The sequence below is a fragment of the Euphorbia lathyris genome, chromosome 9, assembly GCF_963576675.1.
Source record: "Euphorbia lathyris chromosome 9, ddEupLath1.1, whole genome shotgun sequence".
In the NCBI taxonomy this organism is placed as follows: Eukaryota; Viridiplantae; Streptophyta; class Magnoliopsida; order Malpighiales; family Euphorbiaceae; genus Euphorbia; species Euphorbia lathyris.
The window spans coordinates 16,639,438-16,656,618 of record NC_088918.1 but is presented as its reverse complement, the minus strand read 5'-3'; the positions used below and the strand labels follow the sequence as shown (position 1 = coordinate 16,656,618).

Here is a 17,181-nt window from a genome sequence, read left to right as displayed (position 1 = left end):
TAACTATCAGTGGAAAAAACTCCATTGCCCAAGCATAAAGCCGAATACTAACTGAATTCCCAAAACATGTCTTTAACAATCTAAACTCTCACATCACATATGTACATAACCTATAGTATTCTCTCCTTCTCTCTCAACAAACTCCAGCTAAGCCGATAAACCATATGTCCTTCGATTCCCAATTTACCCTCTTATTCCATTATCACATTCTTTATGAGACTCCGAGATAATTAATATTCCATGGATCTAAGATTCTGGTGTTATAGGGAAATTGAGACCATGAAGCACATCAAAATTTATAGACACTGAATTGTAATATGAAGCACATCAAATCAAAGAACACTTTGATTGAGGAAATTACTTACCAAGTGTGTATCCTTTCATGCAAATGAAATTCACCATATGATTGCAAGTTCCATCATTCTTAAGCTCCACTCCAACAAGCCTGAATCACTGAATTAACATTTTGAAAGAGACTTCAATATATTGAATCTGTTAAAATAATTGACAAATGAACAAGCATCAGATAACCATGATTGGAAGTGCCTTGGTTTCACAAGCATCAATCTAATGAAACTATGTTATCATGTGGAAAAGACAAGACATAAGGAAAAGACAACCATATTGCATCCACGAATTGACACTTGCATTTCTGCAATCCCAGTAATATACAATGTTATCATGTTTATACGCTTCTCAGGAATCACATTTGCATTTCTTCATACATATTTAGTAATAATCTCAACATTGCCATTATATAGAGAGAAAACTAAAGGTTATAGAAGAGGTTTAGGGAGAAGTAAATTAGCATCTCTCAATTACTTCACCCGGACAAAGTACCATTGGGTATTACTGCAATCAAATTAAAGGGAATAGACAACCGCATTGCATCAAGCGTTTCCGTTCCTAATTATAAAAACAAAAACCAAGTCACGAAAGTCCTAGTTTGAAATTTGCTTTGAACTTCTTTCTCTATATTGCAAAAGCAAACTAAGGATAATGACTCTGGTCAGCCAAGAACCAATCCCTAAGTGATCTAACGATTGGTTGACGTTACACAAGACTCATCTATATGCCGTTGCAATAACTAACCGAAGCCTTGATGACATAGACATTGCCTTATGGAGCACATCTGTTTCTGATTTGGCTAAATAACATCATTCCAGAGATGGGTGACTAAAAATATTAAGCTCATTTGGAATGATAAAGATTGTTTGAGACGCAAACAGAACAAAAATAACCTCACCAGGACCTAATACTTTGAATCACAATCTATTAGCAAATTTACCCCTGTTGTCTGACATCAGTCTATTAGCTCCAATAATCAACCAGTACTGTGCTACTATTTTAAATAGAAGTCAACAAATTAAAAATCAAAAGCTCTAAAGATGGAACTCGGCCAATACTATAACTGGAATCGGAGGGGCGAGCCAGGCCAATGCTATAGTGCAACACAATGGCGACTCTTGAAGACCCTAATGGCAAGCCATTAATATAGGCCTTCCCCCTAAAAAAATTAATTTAATATCGTGTGGACCATTGGTCCACATATCAGATATTAAACTGATAAGAACAGATACTACACTTGATCTTAGCCAAAAGGCCGAGAAAGGTATGCTTATACCATTGTAAGGCTTCTCTCTTTATACTTCACCTCTTGGTCCCCAAAGAGCTTTCTTTCCAATGTGGGATGTTTGTAAAGTAAATGACACACTTTCAACAATTTTATCCGCTGAATAGCATATCTAAGGCAAAGTTTATCTGCTGATTCCTCCATATGGAGTAATAATCAACATTCCCAGTATATCAGAGCAAACAAAAGATAATAACTCTTGTCAGCCAACAACCAATCCCTAAGTGATGCACCATATCTAATGCTTGGTCAAGTTTACACGGGAAGCATCTGAAATAACTAAACCAAGCCTTAAAGGCATTGCCTTATGGAGCACATCTGTTTCTGATTTGACTAAATAACATCATTCCAGAGAGGGAAGACTAAACACATTAAAGTGCCTCAGAAGATATGATAACCTCATTTGGATGTCCATTTAATATTTTTGATTATGTTGAACCAATAAAACAAATTAACTCCATGATTTGAACTTCGAAGTGGCTCAGTTTCAAAAGCATGGACAAAATGAAACAAAAACTTCCATGAAAAAGGAGTTCAAAATTTGATGAAAACCTAAAACCAGTTCAATTTTACCTTGCAATGTCTACAGCACGAAAGAAGAAGCTGAAAAACATAGCCAGTAGATAATCATTGCCTCAACGTAGCCTCGAACAGTAAGAATCGAATCCCTAATTGATAACAAGACATAATAATTAATGAACATCATCTTCTAATATAAGCATAATAATAAAAAAAACCTACCCATTGTTCAACAAATAACCCACCCACTTTTGAACACTGAGAATATAACAGAAACTCACCTTTTACAACTGAAACTAGATTTGGAAGGGGGTCGCGCGAACGCATGCCCCCACTGGCACAAATTATGACGTAAGCTCTCCCTCTTGGGGAGACTTTAGGGAAGCACCCCTCCAGAGTGCAATGGAGGTCACAACCCTAGGCCATGAGCCTTATTGATCACCCATTGACCCCGTCCAGGTAAGTATGTTTCTCCATCGATCTTCAGTCTCATTTATCCGTTTGCTGGTTCATTATCCTGCTCGTGCTTTCCGATGTGGGATATGCTCTCATAACTTTTCTTCCTGTTATGACCAGAAGGACTATAAGCCGCATGCTAGATGTATGAGTCGGGGTCCCTTCGGTTCGCTGTCCGGGGGGCATAGAGAGAGGAGCCTAGTAACAATAGAGATGCCACATAGGTTGCGAAATAAGTACTTCAAGCAATACGAGACAATAACGACAATTAACTTCTTGGAAGTTTTGCAAAGTATAGAATGGAAGAAGAAGGATGCAACTGACAGATTTAACTAAGATGCTGTGATGATTGCCATGTTGTACTTTGTGCATGGCAATGTACTGGACAATGCTAACGATAGGCATGCAAAGGATTGGGTTTTGGATCTTGCAGATTATCCAAGACTGTTTAATGAGTTTCCATGGGGTACGTTGGCTTGGGAGGAGACATATAGGTTCTTGGACTGGGCCATTAGCAAAAGACTGAAACAATTAGAGGCAAATGCAGCGGGAAATAGGAAACGTGTTCCATATCAACTTATCGGATTTGCACACGTATTCCAGGTATGATTTGTGTATATATGTTTGGTGTATGAATGCGCCCGAATGCGATCACCAAAGTTACATCTGTGTCGTATTTAGTGTTGAATGCGCTCAAATGCGACAAGGTTGGGTTGCTAAACTTGTCGCATTTGAGCGCATTCAAATAGAATGCGACAAGGTTGGGTTGCTAAACTTGTCGCATTTGAGCGCATTCAAATAGAATGCGACAAGGTTGGGTTGCTTTTGTGGTTACACCCATTTTCGAACAACACCTGTGTGGTTTAAAAGTTTGCAAAGTGGTACTATGTACTTCATTCCGTTAGCAAACACATATAAAATTGACTAACGGTGTTAAAAGTCAAAGGAAAAAGAGTTAATTTGGTCCTTATATTTATTTATTTTTATAAATTGACCCCCTTATTATCTAATAATCACAAATAAACCACAAAATAAAAAATAAAAATCAAATATACCATCTTCTTCATCTCTTTTTAATTTTTTTTTTCTTTCTCTCCCCTCTCTCATAATTTCTCTCTCTAAAATAAAACTATCTCAATCAAACTCGAGCCTATAAGATTTTTGCTGTTAGCATAAAGCATATGTTGCTGCTTCTAATAGAAATTACCATCTGATTTTCTCCTATAGATATTACTTGATTTTGTCTCTGCATTCAACATGGTCTCTTCTCTCTCCCAAAAGAACCAATCAGTTAAAATCACTCAAGAAGGAATTGAGGTTTGTCTCGGGTATTTCAAAATCATTCTGTTGTGGAAATTTTTCCTATTATCTTTTGCTTAAATGCTTTCTTACATTTTCATGCAGATTTTTAGAGATTTTTATCCAACAAATAAGTTCTTCGTCACTTTAGAATGCACAAGGGAGACAGACAAGTTTTTGTTGGTTGAGAGAACACACAAAAGAAGTCTAACAAATCAAGTTGGGGATGTTGCAGATGCTTCTATTGGTGGTTTCTTTTGTCAAAGATGGCCTGATCTGCAATTTCTAAAATCCACTGTGATATGATTATTCATTATATATTGGTGGATACAACTGGTACCTACGTTTACAGTGAAGTTTTTAATGTTGGTGGATACAACTGGCACCTACGTTTATCTTTGTCTTTAATGCCTCAGATGATTCAGATTATAATGATTGAAAAACCGATCCGTCAGGAAATTGTTGTTCAATCCTAAAGGAGATTCTATTGAAAAGGGCAGAAGTCTGTGTTATATTTAAAATTAGATGAAGAAATTTGGGTTGAATTTATTTTTCATTATCTGAATGTATTTAAGTGTTTGAATGGGAGATTAATAAATGTATATATATATATATATATAGAAATTCAGTGTTGATGGGGATAGTTTTATGTTAGAGAGAGAAATTAAAAGAGAGGAGAGAGAAAGAAGAAAAAAAATTAAAAATAGATGGAGAAGATGGTATATTTGATATTTATTTTTTATTTTGGGGTTTATTTGTGATTATTAGATAATAAGGGGGTCAATTTTTAAAAATAAATAAATATAAGGACCAAATTAACTCTTTTCTCTTTGACTTTTAACACCGTTAGTCAATTTTGTATGTGTTTGCTAACGGAATGAAGTACATGGTACCACTTTGCAAACTTTTAAACCACATAGGTGTTGTTCGAAAATGGGTGTAACCACAAGGTTTATTTTTGTGTTTTTCCCTTATTTTTATAATTTGTACTATTGAGAGATGATTTTTGTAATTTGTAATTAAAGAAAAAAAAAAAGAAAATATGTAATTAATGAAAATTGGACCAATTGTGGTCCAATTGTTGAAGATTGACCACCGAAATTTCGGTGGTCAAAATATGGCACATTAATTGCCATAGCAACAATTGTTGCTGGCACATTAATTGCCAGCAACAAGTGTTGCTGAGTTTTCTATTCTCCTTGGCTTATAAAAGCCAAGGAGACCTTTAGAATTTAGATTGAGGGAGATAGAATTGAGAAAAAGAAAATGTAAGGAGAGTTGAGATTGTGAGAGGAGGCACAATTGTGCCTTTGTGAGTTTTGAGAGTTTATTTTAAAGGGTAGTCTAATTATTTTGGAGAGAGATAAAAATAGTAAAGATAATTATTTTGGGTAGTTTTGGGAAACACCCGAGTGCTACTATTTTTGTTTTATCTCATTGTAACTCTAGAAAGTTTCTAGAGAACACCCTCTTGTAAATCTCATAAATTCAATAAAATTGTTTTATCGCTTCCGCTAAATTGTCGCAATCTAGAAAAATTCCCAACAGTGGTATCAGAGCTATGGTTCAATGTAGCGTCACCCCACCAAATCAATTGGGCGTGAGAAAATTGAGAAAATGAGTAAGCAGTTGAGGGAAGGACTGCTAGCATGGGGAAGCCCAAATGTTTCGTGTAAGAAGTTTGGGCGCGTGCAATGGAATTGCAGAAACAAGAGAAAAGAAAGTGTCAATGTGACAGACCATGATGACGAAGAAGAATTTGCTTAATTTGGAGACAAGTGCTCCAATAATTGAAGGTTGATGAGAAGTGCATCAACAAATTGATTCGGTGAGAAGTGCACCGAGAAGTTGTTTGCGGAGAGAAGTGCTCCGGTAATGATGGGAAAGTACATCATTGATTCGGTGAGAAGTGCACCGAGAAGTTGTTTGCGGAGAGAAGTGCTCCGTTTACAAGGTGATGATGGGAAAGTACATCATATATATATATAAAAAAATGAAAGTTTTAAATTAATAGTTAAGGGGAAGATTGTTGAGAAAATTAACTATTAATTTAAAACAATTAAACGAAAAAGGAATTGTTGTGATATTCTAATTAATGAGGGATTATTTTTATAATTTGTACTATTGAGGGATGGTTTTTGTAATTTGTAATTAAAGAAAAAAAAGGAAAATATGTAATTAATGAAAATTGGACCAATTTGTGGTCCAATTGTTGAAGATTGACCACCGAAATTTCAGTGGTCAAAATATGACACATTAATTGTCATAGCAACAATTGTTGCTGGCACATTAATTGCCAGCAACAATTGTTGCTGAGTTTTCTATTCTCCTTGGCTTATAAAAGCCAATGAGACCTTTAAAATTTAGATTGAGGGAGATAGAATTGAGAAAAAGAAAATATAAGGAGAGTTGAGATTGTGAGAGGAGGCACAATTGTGCCTTTGTGAGTTTTGAGAGTTTATTTTAGAGGGTAGTCTAATTATTTTGGAGAGAGATAAAAATAGTAAAGATAATGATTTTGGGTAGTTTTGGGAAACACCCGAGTGCTACTATTTTTGTTTTATCTCATTGTAACTCTAGAAAGTTTTTAGAGAACACTCTCTTGTAAACCTCATAAATTCAATAAAATTGTTTTATCGTTTCCGCTAAATTATCGCAATCTAGAAAAATTCCCAACAATTTTGACATTGTTTATTATCATCATTGGGGGGTTGCACAGGATATAGTGGGAAAGGAACTACTCTCTAGTCCACATGTAGATAGGGAATCCTCATCATCTCGTTCCTTTAGTAAAATGGGAAAAAAATTGTATTCGTCGCATCTCCATTTCATTATTTGAATTATAAATAAAAAAATTAGTGTAATTTAAAATTGTATCATATAATATAATTTATATAAATATAATCTATAAAATATTAGTATACTTAACCCATAAAAAATACATCAATCATAATTAAAAATAAACATCTAAAAATTCATATAAATTATAAATTGCCCAATTTAAAAAACTACATTAATCCCTACCAAAAAAAACTACATTAATCTACCAAACGATAATATTAATACAATTAATATGTCTTTTTTTCTCTCAATGCTCAATTCTTCAAGATTTTGATCATCCACTTAGAGTCATTTTAACATCATTTTCTTATACCATAAAAGCAGTTCTAAAAGCAGCATTTGGTAAATTCAAAATTATTTTCCTTAAAAGTTGGCAAAACTAAAAGCAATATTTGGTAAATAGAAAATCACTTTCCTTGAAATCTACACAAGAGTAGCTGGCGTTTGATAGTAGCGATGTATTCGCTGTGAAGGCTGGAGGGGTTTCTGATATAACCCGGACTAAAAATCTGGATTCTCACATGGAGCGAATACGTCTACCAGATGAACTTGTTACTCGAGCACGTGCTAAGCAGTTTGAAGAGGAGCTCCAAACATATGTGGTGCAAATGTTAGATATGTCGGACCAAATTGACACAAATGAAATTCATGAAGCTCTAACTTTTTCGTACCTCTTGGGTTACTCGGAAAGCGGGTATATCAAAGAAACCAAACACGGACTAAACGAATCGAGCAGTGAAATTATTTCAAAAATTACTATATGAATTTTAGTGGTTTGGATTTATGGGAAAAGAAATTAATGTGAATTGGACAAGCTCAAAACCCATCCGACACAAGCATGGCAAGAAACAATAATTGGTAAGAAAATAACACAAACAAAGAACAATTAATGTATCTTTTGTTTGTATGCAATAGATTTGTATTTTATCAAGTCAAATATAGTGGGCAGCAAGCAACCTTATCAATTCATATTTATGGGTAGCTGATTTTGAATATTAAGTCAATACTCTGAATTCACGCGGTTGTAATTCTCTATATATATAGGTTTGATTTCTGTTTGTAAGGCAATTTTTCTATCTTAATAAAAAACATTACTCTTAAGAGTTTGTGAGTGGTTTCTCTTGTGTTCTTTGGGGCACTACTTTGAACAGTTCGGGATTAAATCTTTAACTATTGGAGACTGGGATCAGGTCTTTACAACTTAGTTTTGTAAGGGTTCTTTTCTGTCCGACCCTGATTCGTTAGCTTTCATTGGGTTCAAATCTAGTTGTCGGGTTTTCGAGGCATTGTAGATATATATATTTTTTTTCTTTTTATTTTCCACGGAACTCAAGACTAATCTTCTGACAATGATAAAAAAAAATTGAGCGAAACACCGAGTGAATCGTGAGTTTTTATTATTATTATGGCAGACGATCAAGTGTTAACAATGTTAAACCGCTTGATGGAACGTATGGACATCATGGAGGAAAATCATCGAGTTGCTCTAGAAGTGAATCGAGTTGGTGGAGAAAACCGACGTGATAATGAAGAAAGACGGAATAGACAGCGGGATGATAATGCTAGAGACGACAGGGGTCTTGGAAATGTGAAACTGATAATTCCCTCATTCAATGGTAAAAGCGATCTTGAAGCTTACCTAGAATGGGAGAAAAAAATTGAACTCATATTCGACTGTCACAATTATTCAGAGGAGAAGAAGGTGAGAGCAGCAGTAATTGAGTTCATAGATTATGCATTAGTCTGGTGGGATCAACTTGTCACCACGAGAACCAGATGTAGAGAGCCGCAAGTTGACACGTGGGATGAAATGAAAACTGTTATGAGAAAGCGGTTTGTCCCTAATGACTACTATGAAGGTTTATATAGAAAATTGCAAGTCCTTCAACAAGGTTCAAAGAGTGTAGAGGCATATTTCAAGGAGATGGAGATAGCAATGTTGAGAGCCGATGTCGTTGAAGATTGAAGAGCTACTAAGTCTCGGTTTTTAGCTGGACTTAATCGGGACATAACTAATATTGTCGAGTTGCAACACTGTGTATACGTGGAAGACATGGTACATGCAGCAAAGATAGTAGAACGACAACTCAATGAGAGAAAGTATGACAAATCCTACACAGGAGGTTCATCATCTTCTAACTCTAATTAGAAGAATCGGTGGGGTAACCAAGAGAAAGGAAGCAGATTTCCTTCAAAGTTTGACAATGCCAAACACAATGTCGCGCCCGTGCCCGCGGATCCCGAACTGTTTATCTTCGATGTAGCTCTCGCTCTACTGGTTTATTAATGGTGATGGACAGTCCCTTTAGGGAGACAAATCCAATGGGTTTTTGAGTCGCCACCAATCAGTTTGACGGTCTGATTGGACACCGATTTGATTCCGAATTGACCCATTCGGGTAAGCTCGGATAAGGTAATGGTCTGCGGTGATTCTAAGCTCGGTTTCCGGTTACGTGTAGGGAAGAGACGTAATCTCACCCTACCCCGCCCGATAAATCGGTACTGTTGTAGTTCTAAATGTTTGCTCTATGTGCTTGTGTCTATGATTGCTTTGAAATGTTGTTAATCGTATCAATTTAGGCCTTTGACGATACTCGTAAGGTTGTGGTCATACGACCGTAATAGGATCGTTATCCAACGATCAAAATTGATAGAGGAACCCGTAATTTTTATTGGTTGGTTAAATATGGTTTAAAATATTAACACATTTTTTAAAGATATTAATTATTTATTTGGATCACTATTCAATGATCGAGGTAATCGAGTTAATTTGTAACTGCTATCCAGCAATTAAACCCGATATATGCTAAAAATTATCATGTTTTATTAGTGTATGGTTTATTAATTATTTATCGAGACCGCTATCCAGTGATCCAGATAATGAAGTTGTTTTATAATTTCTATCCAGAGCTTAAAGCCCAAGAAATAAAACGGAATCACTCAATTCGAATTAATATCAATCTCAGGTAGGACATATATGTAATTTCAAAATCTAAGTCAAGTTAATAAAAAAACTAATTGTACTATTATCAAGATTTAAACTAAAGGTAAATATTATCTAAAAGGAGAAACTGATAAGTAATTATGATCAAAATTTAACTAAACCAAAATCTATTTACTTATGACTAATAATTAATGGATTAACTATTTGACCCTATATATAAATGTGTGAGAGATGGGCCATCTGGATAAATAGAGTAGGGAACTGGGTTTTATGGACCTAAGTCCATTTTCGATTTGTTCTGGTTTGAGATTTAAATTCACTAGGGTAAGAACTTAAACTTATTCACACAGCCTCCCTTCTTCTTTCTCTTCTCTCTTTTCTCTCAAATTTCTGCCGTTAAAAGAAGAGAGCAGCAGTCATCCGACCGGCTGCCGCTCTTCACCGTGTCTGCAGCCTCGGTCCGCCGCTCAGCCTTCTTCTCCGACGGAGTCACCGCGTCTGCCTGTCGTCACGGTCTCACTTATGGCTCCTGTTTCTTGCTCCGCTGCGGCCTGAGCACTCCGTTGTGCACCTGCTTGTCGTCTCCTCCGTTTTCTGGTCCGCCATTGCTGCTGCGGTTCGAGTTGAGGTAAGACCTGTTTATTTCCATTTAGTCTTTTACGTTTTCCTTTATTTTTTTACTTTCTCCTTTCCAAATACTGAACAACTGTGCCTACTCTCAACAGATTTGAGATAAAGAGGAAGGTGCTCAGACTCGGTGGAACGGGGTAGGTTCGGTTTGAAACAGGCGGAGGAAGGCGGATCCGTTCACTAATGGTTTATTAGGATTTTTCTTAGTTTTTGGGTCTCTGATTTTTGTGAGGTTCTTATTGATTTCCTTTTCTTAATCTGTAACAGCAAAACAGGATAATGGAAAGTTTATTCCATGTAAATCGTGAGAGGCGGGGTAAGGTTTCGGGTGAGATTTGACTGAAAACGGATTGAATCTATTTTAAGGGTAATCAGAAAACTAACTTGTAAATAGCTTAGTTCTAAACTTTTACAAAATCTAAATCTGTTTGGTTTATTTAGAAGATTAAAACAAATATGAATAATTAGAATGAATGTAAATGGTTAGCTTGTGATAATGTTAGTGTAGTATAAATAGGAAAAATGTATAAAGTTACTGGATTAATAAATGGTTAGTAAAACATATATATAAACACATATGTACCAAGGATAAAATATAAATTCTAATTAATATGCAAGTAAGATTAGTAAATGGTTAATATGAATTAAATAAATAATATGTATGTAAAGAGCTGAGAACTAATAGATTTTTATCCTTAAATTTACAAAAATCAGTTCATTTTAAAAGCAAGTTTTTAATCACTGTTTTTATAAATTAAAGATAAAAACCCTTAGCTCAAAGCTTTGGAGATCGAAATGTAGAAATAATTGATTTATATCAAACTTTGATGAATACAAGATTTTCACTCTTTGGCTACTCTTAAATTTGAAACTATTACAAAAAAAATTCTGCTTAAAGTCAATTCTGAAAATGGCTCTCCAAATTGGCCTCTCTCCTTTCTAAAAAAACCCCCTTCCCAAATGAGCAAATAAGCTCTTTTTATAGCTGGAATTCAGCATGGGTCTATTTTCAATGTGATCAATTTTCAATGATGTCTTTGTCTTTTCTGCTTTGATATTAGAGCATATTGCTTCCCCATGAGAGTTTGTCTTTGCTGCCTTGAGAGTTGGTTTCTTTATTGAATAGAGAACCTCCAATTTTGGATGTATTTGGTAGTTGAAATTTGAATTCTTGTCTTTGAGGATTCTTTGGAGGCTTGATTTGAGCTGTTAAGGGATGGATTAAATCTCATGTTCATCTACAAAGACAAATAATGTACATTGATTAGTAAATGCAAATCTTATTTCTTAATAAAAGCATCCTATTTTATTTTTGTTTTATTTTTTTATAATAGAATTTATTTTTGAGTATTAATCTATTCATGATTAATTAGTTCTAAGAATAAATTGTGTTCTAAATGTGATTTTATGTAAAAGAATTATCTTTAATAAATAACCTCTTAACAAATCTCATATCTAAAACTATATCTATTCTTTGAAATAATTATAAGTTGAATGAGTTAACTTCAAAATGTTAGCTTAACTATTTAAACAAAAATTGAGTTTAACTATCAATTTGAAATACAACAATTTCAAAATTATATTCAGAAAATAATATATTATTATATCTCATGTATAGATTTATAACAAGATGAAAGATACCTTTGTTTCAATAAATTATACCTTGAATGTGATTTAATAATTGAACTGAGACATAACAAATTGGTATACAAAAGCTCCATTTTTTCGGATAAATCATACGTGAGAATGATATGGTGTATTTCTGATATGATTTATAAATTTGTCGAAATTTCAAATATTGTCAGATAAAGTATAAAAATGTCCCGGACAAAAATGGATATCTACACACAAGTCGGACTCGGTTGACAAAAATAAGCAGAAGGGAGAAGAGAAATCGAGACCAAGCAAACTTCAGTGTTTCAAATGGTTGGGATTCGGTCACATAGCATCTGAATGCACAAATAGACGAGCCATGATCATGAGGGGTGGAGAAGTAGTCACTGACACTGAAAGTGACTGTGATGAGGCCGAAGAAGAAGACGAAGACTCTGAGGAGGCGGAATGCTTCACTAGAGCCGAACGAGGGGAATCATTAGTAGTTCTACGACTATTGAATTCTCAAATGAAGATTGCCGAGGACAAGATACAACGGGAGAACATTTTTCACACTCGATGTCTCGTGCAAGGCAAGGTATGTAGTGTGATTATTGATAGTGGTAGTTGTGCTAATGTAGCTAGTACTGTTGGTCCCTGGTAATTAGTTCCAAGGGGGGGTTAGGAACTAATATAACTTTTTCGCGTTTTAATTAAGCTGACTGGAAGTAATTTTGAGAGTTTATTAACTCGGCTTTTGGTCAGCTTGGTGAGATATGTTTGAAGACAACTTTAGTCAGATATTGACTAAAGTTGTTTTCTTGTGAGTTGAGAATTGACACTCTTGGAGGCCAGCTTCTAACTCAGCACTACTTATTTTCTCAAGGTCAGCTTAGGCAATTTATATGCTGAGTAAATATAGCAAACAACACATACAATATAAGAGAGAGTTCAGAGATTACTCAGTATCACTTATCCTGGTTCGGCCTCTCTGCCTACGTCTAGTCCCCAGAGTCCTCCGGGCTTTTTGAATCCAATACTGAGCTCTTTAACGATAGAGCACAAACCAATTACAAGGCAGTTGAATATGCAAGAGTACCTTCCTCTATTCGTCTACTCAACTCCTACTAAGTGCTACAACCCAGCACCTAGATTTCTCTACCGCTGAATGCTTACAACCAAGCACTCAGCTTAACACTCTCAATATTCCTATTGATCACAAACTTGTTCTTTTTATGCTAAAGAACACTTTAGATGATTATACAACAATCAATCTAGCATTTACACAGAGAATGAAAAGTTGGTGTAAGATCTTTTTGTATTTGAGTGCTTTCAAGATTTTCTCTCTTTGTATTTTTCTCTTGATGCTTCAGTAATAAACCAAGGTTCTTCATTGTCCTTTTATAGAAGGAAAATGCAGATTTTGATCTTGAATTGTTGTTACCGTTAACACCAAAACGGCTCGTTTGGGGAACAATTTTTGGCCAGCTTCAGACTGCTCCGCCATTCCCTTTCTCTGTTTTCTTCAGGCGTCAGATTTGTCTTCTTGCGTCTGGCTTGTCTATTTGTGCCAGTTGTCTTTTACCAATAATCCAATGACCCATGACTCTTGGAATTAGTCTTTTATGTGTCTTCGAGGTTCTAATTATTGGTGCAGAAGATTTGCAGACTTTGTCCTTTAGTGAACGGATCCTTCATGCTGTCCTGACAATCATTCAGCTTTCTTCGTAATCTTCGGATGTTCAACTTCTAAGCCGAGTTCATTCTTGGTCAGCTCCGCTCTGTGTAACCGCTTCTGAAGAAATCTTTAACTTTAGTCAGCTTCGTTTTGCTTCTAAGTTCTACTCCACTCCGCTTACATTCTGTCATGCTGAGTTCCGTTTTACTCAGCTTTGCTTGTGCTGACTTTTGTCATGTCTTTACTTTATATATATTTTTGCACTCAATATTGAACAAACACATTAGTACAATTAAATCAAAGCATTTAAATTTAATTGCCTCTTAATCATGGATGATTTTGTCAAATCAAAATCTTGTCGAAAGGTGTTTCAACAAACTCCCCCATTTTGATGTTGGCAAAATACATAATTACGGAACTCAGTTATAAGTTGCCCCATGATTGATTTTTGAAATGACTCCCCCGTAAGGGTTGCACATATTGTCTTAACTTAATTCTAAACCTTCCAAGATCTAACTGAATTAGACTTAAGACATTTGTGTATACTGACTTAGTTTGAGTTTTGAGCTTGTTTGGATTTAAGTCAGTTTTAACATTTTTGGAAGTATGTTGTCGCTCAGTTTATTGCATAAGTTGTTTTGGTGTTAATGTATACTGAGTGTGTTTAACTTTGTGATTTGTTTGTTCAAATTTTATTAGTCAGGTCAGGAAGAAAACTAATACTTGTTATATATTGACCTTTTTTTTAAAACACATACATTCAAAGACAGACAGGATATAAAGCTAAGTCCTAGATATTGACTAAGCTAGTTCTACTTCTTCTTTTTCTGAGCCGAGTGATCAGTATGAGCAATTCCTTTGCCTTTCTCTTTACTTCCAGAAGCATTACCTGCAGGCTGAGGCTGAGTTCCTCCTTGACTTGTCTCCCCCGTTTTGCCATCATCGGGTTTGTAGAGGAAGGTTTCATTTCGTGCTGCAGAGGAGAGATAATGGGAGTAGCGCTGAAGCCTTTTGGTGCTTTCACCCAAGCCATCAATGACTGGTACACTATCGTCCTGGATATACCTAGGAACCCGAAGGGAGCTGCTGATCATGCTGAGGAGGCATTCATGGGATTTGCTCAGGCAGGTGAGTGAGCTTGTGATCTGACCAAAAGATTGATGGTACAGTTTTAGCAGAGCAGAATCATAAAACATGCGCTGGGCATTGTTGATGTGCATTGCCTTCATGATAGCTTGTGAAAAGCTCATGAGTTCACTGTTGGAGATTGGATCAACATCCATCTGGGCTCTGTCGATGTTGAGTAGTCTGACTGCTTCACTTAATTGGTCAATAGTGCATTGAGAAGAGGAGGATACTAAGTCACGTGTACTGGTCAGCTCAGTATGAAGCTTGGTGAAGCATTGTTGAAGTTCGGCAGAGGTGGCAAACTCAGCATTACCGGGTGGACTTGATTTGGTCAGCTCAGCATTCAGCTTGGTAAAGCAATCATGTAACTCAGCAGAGGTAGCATACTCAGTATGGGTAGTGGCACTAGATTTGGTCAGTTCCGCATTTAACTTAACAAAGTATTCGTGCAGTTCAGTTGAAGTTGCATACCCTGGATTGACTGCCGACAATTTTTGAACTTGCCCTTCAAGTGAATTCATATGGATTGCCATTGTAAGCATCAGTTCAGTCAGTTTTGCTATTTGCCCTTGATTCGGTTGCTGAGTTTGAACCGTAGTGATAATGCTAACCAGATCCTTTAGTCCTCGAAGTTCATTCAGAAGCTGAGTAATGCCTGACAGGTGGGAGGACTCAGCTTGAGTAGATTGGTGACCATTAGCTTGAGTAGTATTGAAATCTTCAAGCAAGGACTGAGCAGAAGCAATGATACGTCGGCCAGACTCAGTAGCATTCAAGTATGCAAATCTAGCAGTGTTAGACTCAGAGGCTGGTACTGAGTTTGATGGTGGAGGAGGAGTTGGCTCACTGCCAGATTGTGTACCTTGATTGGTACCTGGACTTTGATTGATTGGTTGAGCTGAGTCATTAACATGTTGAGTTGAAGGTGGAGTTGAGGCAGGAGTTGGCTCAACTTGAGCAGTTTGGATTGGATCTACATGGTTTTTGGCTTGTTCCGCATCCTGAGTAACAGAGGCTTGTTTTTCTACAGGATTTTCTGGTGGTGACTCAGTCTCATTAGAGAAGTACTGGAACTGGATTGTAGAGAGGTCAGTTTCAAGCTCATCAATAGGAAAGTCGTCCATGAGATCAATTTGCTTTTGCGCTTTCTTTTTGAGTCTTCACCGTGTCTCAGCTCTTGGCGGTGAATGGTCCGTTCGAATACCTTCACAGGACTCAGTAGCAACTGTCTCTTCTACAAGTTGCTCAACATGACCCGCAACAGCATTACTTTCTCTTTCTCCTTGCTCAGCATCATCCTGAGATTTCTCAACATTGGGATGTTCTTCCTGCTCAGTATTAGCTTCTTGGTGCTCAACATGTAGCTCTGTTTCTTCTACAACTTCCTTTTCTTGGTCAGTTCCATGACCTTCAGATTGAGTACAGTCTAGTGGGACAGCTTCCACTATCTTTAAGGAGTTACCCTTTTTCTTTTTCTTTAAAGGGGATTCTGGAGTTTCTTCTTCGTCATCCTCAGGCTCTTCTTGCCTTTTTCTTTTCTCAGCTAACTCAGCTTGCTCCTTAGCCTTGTCAGCTTTAGCTTTTTCTTTTGATAATAGCCTTACTTTCTTTGGGACTGCATGAATGTCTTTTGAGCAGGTTTCTATAGCCTTCCTCTTCTTCTTCCTCTCAGGCTGAGCTGTCTTAGGTGACTCAGCATGAGCCTCAACATCTCTTGCAGGCTCAGTTTCGAGCTCAATTTCTGGTTGCTCAGCTTCTTCATCTTCTTCAGCATCTCCAGCTCCTTCATATCCCTTTAAGGGTTGATTGTACAACAGTCCATCCAGTAGAACTGCAGTGATTTCACTCCCCAATGTACTTGTTTCATTCACCGTCTCTATTTGCTTGTCCTCAATAATTTTTGTAATGAGAGAGCCCAAGCGGAGTTTCTTACCACTTCGTTGAAAAGCTCCAACTAGGAAGACAGGAAGATTGAGCGGAGTGTAGGTCAACATGTGCCAGATGAAGCACTGTTCGAAGTTTGATGCGGATGAAGCTGAGTTGAGTTTGGGGAAGATGAAGTTGGTCAGCATGTAATGGACCATCTTCTGTTCTTTTCCCATACAGGTGCTGGGTATCTCGCCCTTATGATCCTTAGGTTTACAGAACCCTTTGATCTTCTCAGTTGTGTCTTTTGGCACTTTCTCCTTTGTCGTTCTGAACTGAATTCCTTCGTTTGGTAAATCTAGTAAGGTGGCTAGATAGGCAGGGGTTACGATGATTTTTTGACCTTTAACTGAGGTCTCCAAATAGTCAGAGTCATCTGCATCAACATGTAGATTCGAGTAGAATTCTCGTACTAACCTAGGATAGGTCGTTCCTGAAAGGGAGAAGAGACCTTTCCACTTGTTCTTTTCGATCCATTCATAGAATGGTTTCTCAGACGAGACAAAGCTTGGAGAAAACCATCGGCATTTCAGA

The 17,181-nt window shown here is 36.6% G+C and overlaps 1 long non-coding RNA gene, 2 other non-coding genes and 2 pseudogenes across 3 annotated transcripts; 1 reads left to right on the top strand and 4 right to left on the bottom strand.

The window, feature by feature from the left end:
• Positions 1 to 1,004: 1,004 nt before the first annotated feature.
• Positions 1,005 to 1,166, bottom strand: LOC136207822 (small nucleolar RNA snoR127; annotated as a pseudogene).
• Positions 1,167 to 1,420: 254 nt separating this feature from the next.
• Positions 1,421 to 1,616, bottom strand: LOC136207520 (U2 spliceosomal RNA). Its single transcript, XR_010676666.1, has one exon. It is a non-coding gene; the product is annotated as a U2 spliceosomal RNA (small nuclear RNA).
• A 214-nt stretch (positions 1,617 to 1,830) lies between these two features.
• On the bottom strand, positions 1,831 to 1,985 carry LOC136207826 (small nucleolar RNA snoR127; annotated as a pseudogene).
• Positions 1,986 to 2,458: 473 nt separating this feature from the next.
• LOC136207593 (U1 spliceosomal RNA) lies at positions 2,459 to 2,619 on the bottom strand. The gene has a single exon (XR_010676727.1). It is a non-coding gene; the product is annotated as a U1 spliceosomal RNA (small nuclear RNA).
• Positions 2,620 to 7,837: 5,218 nt separating this feature from the next.
• LOC136205108 (uncharacterized) lies at positions 7,838 to 11,642 on the top strand. The gene is made up of 2 exons (XR_010675824.1): positions 7,838 to 10,320; positions 10,418 to 11,642. It is a non-coding gene; the product is annotated as an uncharacterized lncRNA (long non-coding RNA).
• Positions 11,643 to 17,181: the final 5,539 nt, after the last annotated feature.